This window comes from Engystomops pustulosus, chromosome 5, assembly GCF_040894005.1.
Source record: "Engystomops pustulosus chromosome 5, aEngPut4.maternal, whole genome shotgun sequence".
NCBI classification, from domain to species: domain Eukaryota; kingdom Metazoa; phylum Chordata; class Amphibia; order Anura; family Leptodactylidae; genus Engystomops; species Engystomops pustulosus.
In genome coordinates, this window is record NC_092415.1 from 43,335,314 (window position 1) to 43,352,574 (window position 17,261).

Sequence of the window (17,261 nt, forward strand, 5' to 3'; positions counted from 1 at the left end):
GCACCCGCCAAGAATATCTCTCTGTGATCATTCAGACCCATTTTTCTGTTGTTCAGAACTAGACAAATATATTCACTTTAGGATTTATTGGTTAAACTCTAGAAGCATGTAATGAGCATAGACTCATTAAGCTAAAATATTATTTTTGAAACATGGAATAAACAATAACAAGTTGTTTAGATATAGGACATTTTGTACAATCTGTACAGCTCCTCCTGCTTTATAACATGCAGTCTGCCAAAGAAAAATTATGTACAATCTGCTAAGCCCCTCTTGCTCTATAACATATTACCAACAAAAGTACACTTTGTACAATAAACCACTCCTGCTCTATAATATACTGTTTCCAGATAGGACAATATCTATAATTTCTCAGTTCTGCCTTCTCTATAACAAGCTGCCTTCAAATAGTACATAATGGGGCTCATTTACGAAGGGTCACGCTGCTCACTTTTTTCAGACTGGTCTAACAGGTGTCTGTGCTGGGATTATGTCGCACGCTATTGGTTTTTGCCGCAGCTGCATCGGCTTTCATTCGACACACATGGGGGGCGTGCCGTTGGACGATCCGACTGATTCGGACTGAGCACGGAATTTAACTTTCAAATTGTGTCGCACGCCCAAGCACTTACATACACCACTTAAAAGATGGTGAACTCTGTTGGACCTAAGCGGGGAAGCGACACATTCATGATATCGGACCCACAATCTTAGTGAATCGCGGCACAGTGCATTATCATTGGACAATGCACTTTTGGTTAACTACAGCTAAGTAAATGTGTGCCAATGTATAATCTGCTCAACTCCTTCTGCCGTCAAAAAGAATACTATGTACAAACTCACAGCTCCTTCTGTTTTATAACATGCTTCTTGCACATAGGACATAGTGTAAAATATGCTCAGCTCCTCCTGCTCTATAACATGCTGCTTGCAGATAGCACACTATGTAAAATATGATCAGCTCCTCCTGCTTTATAACATGCTGCTTGCAAATAGGTCACTATGTAAAATATGCTCAGCTTTTCCTGCTTTATAACATGCTGCTTGCAGACAGGACACTATTGGGGAGATTTATCACACACCTGTGCTAAGTGCACCAGCGTATGTTGTTACCCCTCCCCCAATTCCTGCTAGATTTATAAGGAGGGTCCAGCCTCTTGAGGTGTGTACTATAATTTTCTTCAGCAGATAAGGTGTGTAATATGATGTTCTGCAGCAGCTGATGTGTGTATTATAATGTTGTTCAGCAGGTGAGTTTTGTGTAATGAGGCACTGCAGCACTTGCGGTGTGTATTATGAGGTTTAGTAGCAGTTGACATGTGCATCATGAGGTTCTGCAGCAGCTGAGGTGTATTATAATGTCCTGTGTGTATTATTTTTTACAGCAATTAAAAAAAAAAGCCAACAAGCACCATTTCATTGGAATATAATGGTTGTCTATAACTGTGTAAAATGTATTACTACCCTCATTTTATATATAACGAAAGACAACTACCGGAGCCCAGAAAGCAGTGAAACAGAGAAGAAAAATGTTCAATTAATAATTTCCATGGATGATATTTGTTGAGGCATAAAAGTAGAGATATATTTGACAGTCTAAGGGTGAAGGCACACGTTTTTGGCCCGTTTTTAAGCAGTCCATAAAAAAACGCATGCATTTTTTGAAACCGCATCCATTATTGACAGGTTTGACCAATTATCTTAATTGAAACTGGTCAAAAACGCAGGCATATTCAAAAAATGCATGCGTATTTCAAAAAACATGCGTTTTTTAACGCATGCGGTTTTTGGCGGCCTGCTTAAAAACGGGCCAAAAAACCTGTTCAAAATGCCACGTGTGCCATCACCCTAAGTCTTATACAAGACCATATTTATCACTCAGCATCAGACACTTTTGATAAATATCTGCCATTACATCTACCTTTCTTATCGCGCCTGATTCAAAGGTTGGGTTCAATAAATGGAACAGATAAGTAAGTACAGTACCGGCTTAATAAAGAACAATCCAAAAGAACCTATCTTGTACGTAACCCGGGACCGCCTGTAAATGAAAATGTATATTGTATAGAGCTGATTGCTGCTTCTGCTGCTGATATATTTATCTGGAGGTACAAGACTAGACAGACCATAACTTTAAATATTACATACATAGAGTCACGTAAATTACATCTAGATAATAATAATAAACATCCGTGATTACATTTACACTACATACTTCCATAGTTACTATACATCATGTAGCTATTCTGCCTCCTACAATAAGCCCTTTCTTCAGGTATCTTTCTCACCTTCAGTCAGCTTCTTGTCTCTCTGGTCAGATCTGAAACAATAAACTTTTTCTGCTGTATTTTCTTGTTTGGTCAGCTAAACCACTTCGCCACCCCCTCCTTGAGACATACTTGCTGGAGTCTTATTATTTGAAGCCACATACCCTTTCATTTGACATGTAAATGAAGATTACTGGTGCCACTTCCTTATCTAACAGGCTTAGCATTTATGGCCCCCTGAGTTTGTCCCTTCATTTGCACATGTAACTGTGGGGTTAGACCCATTGTCACATTCCTAGTTTGCATCTGTAAGAGATCCCTGCTATACTCTGAGCCATATAGATGTTGTAATCAGTTGAAACAATGATCTCTCTGCATACTGATAAGTTCTATTCAGTCTTGCAAGCATACCCATGGTCCTACATCTACAGCTACACAAAAATAATCTCCCCTCTGTGTTCTATAAAATGGGGAACATAATATAGGGCTTTCATATTAACTAATCTGTAGATCTTACACAATGGCCACACATTGTTGAGGTTAATACCTTTTTTTGGTGGTTGTGGGACAATATATGGTCACTAACAGTTCAACAAACCTTGCAAAATTCAAGAGTACAAATGATTCCTCAGGTTTCCTCCCACACTCCAAAAACATACTGGTAGGTTGATTAGATTGTGAGCCCCATTAGGTACAGGGACCGATTTGGCAATTTCTGTGCAGCGCTGATTAATCTGTGTGCACTATATAAATAAAGTAATAATTATTATTATTAATATAAGAAACTTTGTAATATATTTTATCAGAGTAAAGTGCTTCAATGTCATTTTACTTTAGTTATTCTTTCTATTATCTATTTTTTTTTCCACAGCAATACAAAGTATTACTTCTACAGTCATAGCAAGTTATAGCTATTGGTGATGGGACCCCCCTCAAATCTTGATAACGGGGGTCCGTTGTAACCCTATTGCTGCCGAGATGACTGGCACAGCCATTCGTGTTTATAGAGCTAGCCGAGCGCCGAGAGATAAATAGAGCAGCTTGCACAGCCACGACCGCCTGTTCTATTAATCTCGGTCTATGACATGGGTACCCTAGACCCCTGTTTTCGTTATCCGTGGGAGTCCCATCACTGAGACCCACACAGATCAGCAAGTCATGCTCTATCCTTTGAATAGCTCCTAATTTTCTATGACCGTACAACTCCTCTAGTGTTTGTCCAGGAATAGGTCATTTTTAATAAATGGCTCAGGGGGGATCTTCGTAAATAAAAAAGAACTTATACTAACCCTTCTCCCAGCTCCCAATCTCCCGTAGCAGCGCCACCACTGCTGGCTTCTGTTTGTATGCAGGGACCAGATGTGATGCACTGCCGGCCTCAGTATACAAACAGATGACTGCAATGAAGGGCGGCACCGCAGGATAATAGCAGCTGGGAAAATGGTTAGGATAAGTTCTTTTTTTTTTAATTTTTAAAGCCCTCCTCCTCCCAGAAATATGCGTTCCTGAACAACCCCTGTTAGGAGGGAGATGCAAGATTCACACAAGGGGGCTCATTTACTAAGGGCCGCACTTTTGTCGGGTTTGCGGCGAATTGCCCAGGGATTTTGGCGCACACGATCGGATTGTGGCGCATCGGCGCCAGCTTTCAGGCGGCAGGAATCGGGGCGGGGGGCTGGCCGCTGGACAACCAAACGGATTCGGAAAAACCGCAGAATTTAAAAAACGATTTGTGTCGCAAGATCAAGCACTCACATGCACCGGGAAGAAGGGGAACTGCGGTGGACCTCAGCACAGCAGCGACACCTGCTGGATATCGGGCGCATGATCTTAGTGAATCCCGGCAGACCAGAATCCTCGTCGGACAACGCGCCACGAGGGATCCTCCAGCAGCTTTGAGAAAACAGTAAATTTATAGACAATACAGAGAGGAGCCTCCTGCACAAAGGATGGCCCAGACCCTTACAGAAAGTTGTAAAAAAATGTGTATTGAACGTGTAAGCGTATTCTGCACTTATGTTTCTGGACGTGCGCTGGACTCTGCACTATAAGTGCACAAGTTGTGGCCCAGAGTGTAGGACAAAATGTTCCGGCCACACTCATAGACTGCTTTAGGGAAGCATTTTAGGGGCTTGTGTGTTATTGCTGTATGAATTTTTCTGTATGAGTGTGCTGTGTGGATTATAAAGGTGACCATTAACAGTCCATAATGGATTTGCTCTGCAAATGCGCTGAATGAAGTGCTAGGGATATTACCATTTAGCACTGCCAACAGAACAATTGAAAGGAGAAGCTATCACTATGCAATGCTGCCCCCTGCAGGACACAGCAATTATTTCTCCACTCGCAAGAGAGATGCTGGTTCCCCATTTACTCTATAGAAACATAAATGTAGACAGGGGTGCACCTAGCCTTTCTGCTGCCTGAGGCGAACTATAGAAAAACGCCCCCCCCCCCTATACATGTAAAATATCAAGGAGTGTCAGGACCAGACCCAATCATATTGCTTTATTTTCACATTTTACCAATGCAAAATACATAAAGCTTCCCTCCATGAACTATAAAATTCACACAGCAAGCTACTACAAAAAACAATATACATAAAATAATCCGCCATATAATATAAAAACAATACAGCGTGCCGCCATATAATATAAAATCAATAAAGCGTGCCGTCATATACCATATAATACATACAGCGTGCCGCCATATACCATATAATACATACAGCGTGCCGCCATATACCATATAATACATACAGCGTGCCGCCATATACAATATAATACATACAGCGTGCCGCCATATACCATATAATACATACAGCGTGCCGCCATATACCATATAATACATACAGCGTGCCGCCATATAATATAAAATCAATACAGCATGCCGCCATATACCATATAATACATACAGTGTGCCGCCATATACCATATAATACATACAGTGTGCCGCCACATACCATGTAAAACATACAGCGTGCAGCCACATACCATGTAAAACATACAGCGTGCCGCCATATACCATATAATACATACAGCATGCCGCCATGTACCATATAATACATACAGCGTGCCGCCATATACCATATAATACATACAGCGTGCCGCCATATACCATATAATACATACAGCGTGCCGGTATATACCATATAATACATACAGAGTGCCGTCATATACCATATAATACATACAGAGTGCCGTCATATACCATATAATACATACAGCGTGCCCCCATATACCATATAATACATACAGCGTGCCGCCATATACCATATAATACATACAGCGGGCCCCCATATACCATATAATACATACAGCGTGCCCCCATATACCATATAATACATACAGCGTGCCGCCATATACCATATAATACATACAGCGTGCCGCCATATACCATATAATACATACAGCGTGCCCCCATATACCATATAATACATGCAGCGTGCCGCCATATACCATATAACACATGCAGCGTGCCGGTATATACCATATAATACATACAGAGTGCCGTCATATACCATATAATACATACAGAGTGCCGTCATATACCATATAATACATACAGCGTGCCCCCATATACCATATAATACATACAGCGTGCCGCCATATACCATATAATACATACAGCGGGCCCCCATATACCATATAATACATACAGCGTGCCCCCATATACCATATAATACATACAGCGTGCCGCCATATACCATATAATACATACAGCGTGCCGCCATATACCATATAATACATACAGCGTGCCCCCATATACCATATAATACATGCAGCGTGCCGCCATATACCATATAACACATGCAGCGTGCCGCCATATACCATATAATACATACAGCGTGCCGCCATATACCATATAATACATACAGCGTGCCGGTATATACCATATAATACATACAGAGTGCCGTCATATACCATATAATACATACAGAGTGCCGTCATATACCATATAATACATACAGCGTGCCCCCATATACCATATAATACATACAGCGTGCCGCCATATACCATATAATACATACAGCGTGCCGCCATATACCATATAATACATACAGCGTGCCGCCATATACCATATAATACATACAGTGTGCCGCCATATACCATATAATACATACAGCGTGCCGCCATATACCATATAATACATGCAGCGTGCCGCCATATAATACATACAGCGTGCCGCCATATACCATATAATACATACAGCGTGCCGGTATATACCATATAATACATACAGCGTGCCGCCATATACCATATAATACATACAGAGTGCCGTCATATACCATATAATACATACAGTGTGCCGCCATATACCATATAATACATACAGCGTGCCGCCATATACCATATAATACATGCAGCGTGCCGCCATATAATACATACAGCGTGCCGCCATATACCATATAATACATACAGCGTGCCGGTATATACCATATAATACATACAGCGTGCCGCCATATACCATATAATACATACAGAGTGCCGTCATATACCATACAGAGTGCCGTCATATACCATATAATACATGCAGCGTGCCGCCATATACCATATAATACATACAGCGTGCCCCCATATACCATATAATACATGCAGCGTGCCGCTATATACCATATAATACATACAGTGTGCAGCCATATACCATATAATACATACAGAGTGCCGTCATATACCATATAATACATACAGCGTGCCGCCATATACCATATAATACATACAGTGTGCCCCCATATACCATATAATACATACAGCGTGCCGTCATATACCATATAATACATACAGCGTGCTGCCATATACCATGTAATACATACAGAGTGCCCCCATATACCATATAATACATACAGAGTGCCGCCATATACCATATAATACATACAGTGTGCCGCCATATACCATATAATACATACAGTGTGCCGCCATATACCATATAATACATACAGTGTGCCCCCATATACCATATAATACATACAGCGTGCCGCCATATACCATATAATACATACAGCGTGCCGCCATATACCATATAATACATACAGAGTGCCGTCATATACCATATAATACATACAGCGTGCCCCCATATACCATATAATACATGCAGCGTGCCGCCATATAATACATACAGCGTGCCGCCATATACCATATAATACATGCAGCGTGCCGGTATATACCATATAATACATACAGCGTGCCGCCATATACCATATAATACATACAGCGTGCCGCCATATACCATATAATACATGCAGCGGGCCGCCATATAATACATACAGCGTGCCGGTATATACCATATAATACATACAGCGTGCCGGTATATACCATATAATACATACAGCGTGCCGCCATATACCATATAATACATACAGAGTGCCGTCATATACCATATAATACATGCAGCGTGCCGCCATATACCATATAATACATACAGCGTGCTGCCATATACCATATAATACATACAGAGTGCCCCCATATACCATATAATACATACAGCGTGCCGCCATATACCATATAATACATACAGTGTGCCGCCATATACCATATAATACATACAGTGTGCCCCCATATACCATATAATACATACAGCTTGCCCCCATATACCATATAATACATGCAGCGTGCCGCCATATACCATATAATACATGCAGCGTGCCGCCATATACCATATAATACATATAGCGTACCTCCATATAGTATATTTTACATGGTGGCACGCTGAATGTACACACATACATACAGATATATATATGGGGGTCTCCGTGATGAGACTATGAGGAAACTATTAAGCAACAAGTAAGCTAGTTTTTTGTAGCCATAATATGCAAACCTACTCTTGCCTGAACAACTTGTACAAAAGAATTTACTTCCAGAGATCAATAAAGTTGTATTGTATCGTATCATATATTGCCCCTGTAGTAAATTGAGCCCCCCATAATAAAAAATAATTTCTATTGCAGAAATTACATAATGGGGCAGATTTACTTGCACGTCCCTGCGCTATCCCCGAGGTGCATTCCAGATGCAGGTGGACATCTTTTATCACCACCTGCATCGGAAAGAAGGCGGTAAGAAAAGAAAGAAGGCTGCACAGAGAGGTATAAGGTAAGTATTTTTTTTTTTACTGGGGACGTGCAGTGTAAATATTAGCTACAAGGGGCAGGCACTGTGACTATTGGCTGCTGGGGGCAGGTGCTCTGAATACGGGCTATAGGGGGGCAGGTGCTGTGACTTTTGGCCACTGCGAGGGCATGCATAATGATTATTGGCTACTGGGGGCAGGCGCTGTGATTATTCTCTATTGAGGACAGGCACTATGAATATGGGATACTGAGGGGCAAGCATTGTGAAATTGGATACTATTATTATTGTGTTTCCACCCCTTGTTCTTACATACTCCTCTTCTTCCCTTTTAGTATATGCATCTGCTGTTGGCACTGTAGGGTTGGAATGTATTTGCTTTATACACTTGGGTTTAATCCTGGTTTTTGTTATTTGACCCTGATCTTGGATTATGAGAAATGCTTTTTATATTCAGTTAATACAAAACTATATGCAGAGCTTTTATCAAGTATTGTAGTGGGGATCGGACTTATTAGTGCACACAGAAACCTGGACACTTGGCATTTATCTGACATGTTTATTTGGCAGGAATCTGGGTCTCTTTTACCCAATGCAGATTAAAGGTGGTGGTTCATAAGTTCAAGTTCATATGTATGTTGTGCATGGTTTTATAATCCTCTTATATATGTTTTGTCCTTTTTATTTACAAATAAAGCATTATGAATTATCATTTTTATGATTGTTGCCGGGTGACACGGGGAGACCAGGCACAGCTTGATGACGTCACCCATTTATGACCAGCCTACTAAGAAGCTCCGTAAGTATGCCAAGTCGCCATGTTTACTTACGGAGCTTCTTAGGAGGCTGGTCATAAATGGGTGACGTCATCAAGCTGCGCCTGGTCTCCCCGTGTCAGCCGGTTACTTGATGGCGACCGGAACTTGACTAATGCAGCTACGGACTCCCCACATGGCTGATATGCTACCAGGTATGCCTACTATTACATAGCTTCTTTTTTTGCCTTTGCCTAGTATGGGTCTGTCAGAGATATACTGATTTCACATGCCAAACGTGTCATAAGGTAATCTAGCAACGCCATGACGCTGGCTTAACCCTATGGAGGCTGATTGAGAGTTCCCAGGGGTAGTTGAGGTTTAGTCCACGGGAACGGGAACACAGGACACAGGACATGGGAACTCAGGAGCAGGAACACGCGGGAGCAGGGACGCAGGATACACAGGGACACACAGGAACGCAGGAGAATCGTTAGGGAGATTTATCTAAGGCTGTGAGGCACGTACTGTAGATCCGGCAGGGAAGACAGGAAGAGGCTGGGAATATATAGAGAATGGCATCTGGCCAGCGGCAATTACTGGCTCGCTGGCCCTTTAAATCTGGCAAAGCCAGCACGGGTGCCCTGTGCGGCGGGGAGCCGTTGGAGACACCGCTGGATCCCGGCGGGGTAAGTCACACTGCGAGCACAGCGGCCCACCCGGAGGTACAAGGGTGTGCCTGCGACCCTATACAAGGGTCGCAGGGGCACCCGTAACAGCAGGCAGTCCATCACCTTCCATATTCAATTCAAATTAATTACCCTCATCCTCAAAGCTCTGCACAGTTCTGCTCCTCCCTACTTCTCTGCCCTCATCTCAGCCTATCACCCAGCATGTGCTCATCGATCCTCCAGTGATCTAAGATTACTTTCTTCCTTAATTCGAACCACGCATTTGCGTCTTTAGGACTTATCGCGAGCTGGACCAATTCTCTGAAATGTATTACTTCGATCTATCAGGCTAATATCTAACTACCAATTTTTTTAGGCACAGGTATTTTTTTTCACATTTTCTAACTACGTTAACTTTCACTTTCTTTTCTTCAATCCTCCTCTGGTTTCCCTGCAAAGTGATGCACCCTACTTGCAGTGCAAATTGATAGCTGGTGACTTGTTCATTCAGCATTATTTATCTACTGTGGGTATGGAAAGTATTCAAGCTCATTTACAAAAAATATATTTTTTTGCTCATTAATGTACACTCTGCACCCCTGACAGAAAAAACTGAAATGTAGATATGTTTGCTAATTTATTAAACAAGAAAAAGTAAAATATGACATGGTCATAAGTATTCAGACTCTTTGATGTGACACTCATATTTAACTTGCATGCAGTCCATCTCCTTCTGATCCTCCTTGAGATGGTTCTACAACTTTATTGGAGTCCAGCTTTGTTTAATTAAGCTGATTGGACTTGATTTAGAAAAGCACACACCTGTCTATATTAAACCTCACAGATTCCAGTGCATGTCAGAGCACATGAGAAGGAACTGCCCAAGGAGCTCAGAGACAGTGGCAAGGCACAGAAGTGGCCAAGGTTATAAAAGAATTTCTGCAGCAGTCAAGGTTTCTAAGAGCACAGCAGCCTCCATAATCAGGGCCGGCTCCAGGTTTCAGTGGGCCCCTGGGCGATAGAGCCTCCATGGGCCCCTTAACAGTGAACTCTACACATCCAATATATACACACAGCACATACGCACAGATATACAGCATATACAACACATACGCACAGACATACAGCATATATACACACGCATCCAGTATATACAACACATACGCACAGATATACAACACATACGCACAGACATACACTCACCGGCCACTTTATTAGGTACACCTGTCCAACTGCTCGTTAACACTTAATTTCTAATCAGCCAATCACATGGCGTCATGCATTTAGGCATGTAGACATGGTCAAGACAATCTCCTGCAGTTCAAACCGAGCATCAGTATGGGGAAGAAAGGTGATTTGAGTGCCTTTGAACGTGGCATGGTTGTTGGTGCCAGAAGGGCTGGTCTGAGTATTTCAGAAACTGCTGATCTACTGGGATTTTCACACACAACCATCTCTAGGGTTTACAGAGAATGGTCCGAAAAAGAAAAAACAACCAGTGAGCGGCAGTTCTGTGGGCGAGAATGCCTTGCTGATGCCAGAGGTCAGAGGAGAATGGGCAGACTGGTTCGAGCTGATAGAAAGGCAACAGTGACTCAAATCGCCACCCGTTACAACCAAGGTAGGCAGAAGAGCATCTCTGAACGCACAGTACGTCGAACTTTGAGGCAGATGGGCTACAGCAGCAGAAGACCACACCGGGTGCCACTCCTTTCAGCTAAGAACAGGAAACTGAGGCTACAATTTGCACAAGCTCATCGAAATTGGACAGTAGAAGATTGGAAAAACGTTGCCTGATCTGATGAGTCTCGATTTCTGCTGCGACATTCGGATAGTAGGGTCAGAATTTGGCGTCAACAACATGAAAGCATGGATCCATCCCGCCTTGTATCAATGGTTCAGGCTGGTGGTGGTGGTGTCATGGTGTGGGGAATATTTTCTTGGCACTCTTTGGGCCCCTTGGTACCAATTGAGCATCGTTGCAATCCACAGCCTACCTGAGTATTGTTGCTGACCATGTCCATCCCTTTATGACCACAATGTACCCAACATCTGATGGCTACTTTCAGCAGGATAATGTGCCATGTCATAAAGCTGGAATCATCTCAGACTGGTTTCTTGAACATGACAATGAGTTCACTGTACTCAAATGGCCTCCACAGTCACCAGATCTCAATCCAATAGAGCATCTTTGGGATGTGGTGGAACGGGAGATTCGCATCATGGATGTGCAGCCGACAAATCTGCGGCAACTGTGTGATGCCATCATGTCAATATGGACCAAAATCTCTAAGGAATGCTTCCAGCACTTTGTTGAATCTATGCCACGAAGAATTGAGGCAGTTCTGAAGGCAAAAGGGGGTCCAACCCGTTACTAGCATGGTGTACCTAATAAAGTGGCCGGTGAGTGTATAGCATATATACACACACGCATCCAGTATATACAACACATACGCACAGACATACAGCATATATACACACGCATCCAGTATATACAACACATACGCATAGATATACAGCATATATACACATGCATCCAGTATATACAGCATACACACAGCTATACAGCATATATACACACGCATCCAGTATATACAACACATACACACAGACATACAGCATATATACAAACATAAGCACAAATATACAGCATATATACACAAAAAACACATATACAGCACATATATACACAAACACATATACATTCATTTACATATGTTGCAATTATACTTACCCCGGTGGGAACGTGGTGGCAAGCTCAGATGCGAGTTGTGCAGGCCGGCAGGACTTGGAGCGCGAAGGCCGGGCCTGACGCGAGGCGTAGGGTGCGCCGCTTCACAAGAGAGGTGGGTAGGTTGGGGCAGGTCACATGTGAGGTGGATAAGACAGGGGGCCCGTCCCACTACCTCTCCGCCAATCTCCTATGCCGCCTGCATTCAGGGGAGGTAGTGGGACCGGCCCGCCGGCAAGTAATAGACCGTGGTGGGTGGGCCCCTTTGGAGTTCCACAAAATGAACTAACCGTCAGCCCTTCACCAGTTGGGGCTTTAAGGCAAGATCTGCCGAAAGAAGCCTCTCCTCAGTGCAAGACATGAAAGCCGCAAACAGTTTGCAAAAAAACACATAAAGGACTCCTAGATTATGAGAAATAAGATTCTCTGGTCTGATGAGACGAAGATTGAACTTTTTTATGTTAATTCTAAGTGGTATGTGCCAAATATAATACAAACAGTGACACACGGTGGTGGCAACATTCTATGGGAAAAGATGAATGTGGCCAACAACAGAGATATCCTGGATGAAAACCTCTTCCAGAGTGCTCTGGACCTCAGACTGGGCCGAAGGTTCACCTTCCAACAATACAATGACCCTAAGCACACAGCTAAAATAATAAAGCAGAGGCTTCAGAACATCTATGTGACTATTCCTGACTGTCCCGGCCAGAGCCAGGACCTAAACCCAATTGAGCATCTCTGGAGAGACGTGAAAATGGCTTCCACCAACACTCACCATCCAACCTGAGGGAACTGGAGAGGATCTGCAAGGAAGAGGCAGAGGATCCCCAAACCCAGGTGTGAAAATCTTGTTGCATCTTTCCCAGGAAGACTCATGGCTGTACTAGCTCCAAAGCTGCTTCTACTCAATACTGAGCAAAGGGACTGAATACTTATGACCATGAGAAATTTCAATGTTTCTTGTTTAATGAATTAGTAAAAATATCTAAATTTCAGTTTTTATTGTCAAAATGGGGGGGGGGCAGAGTGTACATTAATGAGCTAAAACAAGAACTTTTTTATCTTCCCAATTGACTGCAGTGAAACAAAGAGTGAAAAATGTAAAGGGGTCTGTATACTTTCCATACCCCCTGTATTTAATTATTTGATTCCCTAAAGAATGGCTGGACCATTGTACAAGCCCTTTATCCTCATTGATTGTAAGCTCTGGTGAGCAGGGACCTCATTCCAGTTGTTTCATCTGATTATATTATTACTCTGTAATGTCTTGTTTTATTTGTATATGTCCCCCATGATCTGTGGAATACAATGGCGCTATATAAAAAAGATTATGTACTATTACTGCCTACTTTAGGGGTCCTGTTAAAATATTATGAACAACAGAGAGGGGAACAACAGAACAGTATTACATTTATTATAAGACGGTAAAGGAGATGATGATATGAAGAACCTGACATTTTTGGGCTGTCTTCAGAGATGTTTTGTGGCTGGAAGAAGCTGATATGGTATGCAGTGCCAAATTTACGGTAAGTGCTTCTACTACCCATAAGCTCACAATTCTGAACTCAACACCCAATAGTTTTTACCTGAGTGTGGTGCTGTATTCATGAATGGAGCTTACTTTTAGTGCTATATTTATGGTGTAATCTTGGCTCTGGTGCTGCATTTTACTTGGTTCTATGTGTTCTGCCTCCTAGGTCTATGCAGTTAAAACAATACCAAGGGGCTGTATTTGTCTTTAGTTGCATCACATAATATATCGTTTGAGAAATCAGACCCAAAAGGATTAAAAAATCCTCAGGAACCTGAAATAATAGTTAAAAAAAGAAAGTAATAAAGTAAAAAAAAAACTGTTTTTTAAATTTATGATGCTGTTTTTTATGGTATTTTTAGTATTTAATCTAGCTTCACAATAAGGGAAACATCCTTTTACGATAGCCTGATTTTACTCTTTGTGTGTTCACAATATACACTTGGGAATCATATGTTACCTTTTCATGAAATGCATTTTATACCGCCCTTCAAAGGAAATACGTAATTTCATCAAAATCAATCATGACAAACCAGGGACATTTACTCACCTGCTATAGCTTCACAGGCTGTTACACTGTTTCACTCCCATCCTCTGCTTGATGTTCTCTCACAGAGAGAATCTGCAGCACAGAGGTGCTCTGGTAACACCCCCAGTAGTCCTTCAGGCTCATTAGTATAATTTTAAAAGTTTATTTTAGAATGATGGAAGCCATGGATAACAAATATTAAGATTGCCACAGTCACAATTATAATGCTACAGTTTATCATGCTTGATTTTGCTGCGAGATATCCTGTAAGCTGTGATTTAAAGGGTTCCATATTTTTCTTTACCTTAATAAGGTAACACAAGCTACATAATATAGATTGCAGGAATAGGGAAAGAATAAAAGAATAAGTCACTGGAGTGCTTCATTAAAACATGCAGACAGTTTAGAAGGTTATATCCCTTAAATTTTTAATAAGATTTTTCTGAAAGAAAATGTAAAAGACAATTCAGCACTTATGTTCCCATGGAATAAATTTTTAATGGACAATCAAAAGTTTCAATTCTTAAAACTGCAAGCATTAACTAAAAAGAACTTAGGGAAGGTATTTGGAGATCTGACATGATTATGAAATAGCTAAATGCTTCAAAGGTTTAGATGTTCTATAAATTTCAATTATAATGAAAAACAGACTGTTTTAACCTTCCAGGATGTCAGACATTTAACAAATATACTACCTATATAGGCGGTCCCCGGGTTACGTACAAGATAGGTTCTGTAGGTTTGTTCTTAAGTTGAGTTTGTATGTAAGTCGGATCTGTATACTTCATAATTGTAACCCCAGTCAAAATCTTTTTGCTCTCTGTGACAATTGGATTTAAAAAATGTTGGGTTGTTATAAGAACCAGGATCAACAATTAAAGCTTAATTACAGACACCTTTAATAACTGTTATAGCTGTTTATTGTAGCCTAAGGCTTAAATAGAGTAAATTACAGACATCCAGAGGGACGTTTGTAACTAAGGGTTGTCTGTAAGTTGGGTGTTCTTAAGTAGGGGACCGCCTGTACACTACACCTGAAATTACACTAATCTGGATGGATATTTCTTTTATGCTCATACTACGAGTACATAAAAGTATGCTGCAAACCCAAAAAATAAAACTTCACATATGCTGCACACCATTTTTAGATAAGGCAATGTTCATCCCTGCTTTAAAGGGTCTATCAAAAGTCCTGACTAGAAAGGTCCAGCACAATAGTCTTTTTTTGTCTGGTAAATTGATGCATGTGCCAAGAGTAAGGCCAGCGGCACATGCTAGTGGTCGGTCTGTGAATGACAGACTATGTTGTGGCCGGATGTCATGGACAGGCCACAGTGCAGGCATCATTGTGATATATGTGGAGTCTCTGCTTCCTCGCCAGACAGAAGCACCAAATTGTGATAATAATAAGCATCTGGTGCACCTGTTGTCCTGCTTCTATAATGTAACAGAACAATATAATAGTTTAGTGCAGATGTTATTCTTGCCTTAACTTTATTTAATGGGTTTGGCAACTATTACAAAACTTTACCAACACCCTAATAAGGTAATCCCGGTACAGTTTGTGTAAAACCGTCGAGACAGCAGCAGGTGATCGGATTGTGGCGCATCATAGCCAGCTTGCATGCGACACAAATCGGGGGGCGTGGATGTCGGACAACCTGACTGATTCGGACAAACCGCGGAATTTAAAAACAAAATTGGGTTGCAAGATCAGCACTCACGTGCAACGGGAAGAAGAAGGTGAACTCCGGCGGACCTCAGCAGGGGAAGCGACACATGCAGGAAATCGGGCGCACGAGCTATGTGATTCGCGGAAGATTTGAATCCTCGTCGGACAGCGCACCACGGGGATCACGACGGGACAGGTAAGTAAATGTGCCTCAAGGAATCAATTAAAAATGCCATTGACATCAATGTCAAGCTACATTCACATTAACTGCTTACCCCAGCCCCTCTCCATAGAGAAACATGCGGTATGTCCTATCTTTCCCATGTACGGAGCGGTACGGCGCCGTGCACCCATTGCCGTCTATGGGGGACGTATAGCCGACGTATACACGTCCTCTATAGGGCTGTGTGAATGCAGCCTAAATTTTATGCCTTTCATTACGGTCAGTTCAGCCAGTATCCGTTTTGCAGCCGTCTTTTAGTACATGACGGTGGCTGCAGTACATTGTTCCATTTGAAAAAAAAAACACATGGATAACGGGTGACACAGAAATCCCATTGACACCAATGTACATTTTAACTGATGCAGTAAACCTCCATTCTTTACTTTTTTAATGGTAGTGTGAACTGAGCCTTGTGCAGGTATGTTTTACGACGGGCTGTACACTGTACACGTTGATGGTGCCGGGCTAGTGACACTACATGACACAGCCCAAACAAGCGCTAGAGAGAAATAACAGGAAGTTATGGCTCCTCCCACCAGCTGTCATCCAGCTCCTCAGTAGCCAATAAGAATCAGCACACTACTAAACAGCTATTGGTAGCTGCTTTATCGCCACTTCCGGGTGCGCCGCGCAATGCACTCTGGACTTTGTAGTTTAAAGCACATCCGATGTATTCGCACACAGCGGCTGTAAACACTACACCAACCGTGATGCTCATGAGTGAAAATGGGCGTGGCTTTAGGGGAAAGGGGCCGTTACGTCTGTCAACGGTTCCGAAACAGAAGGGGCGGAGCGGCATCTGGCGGTGAGC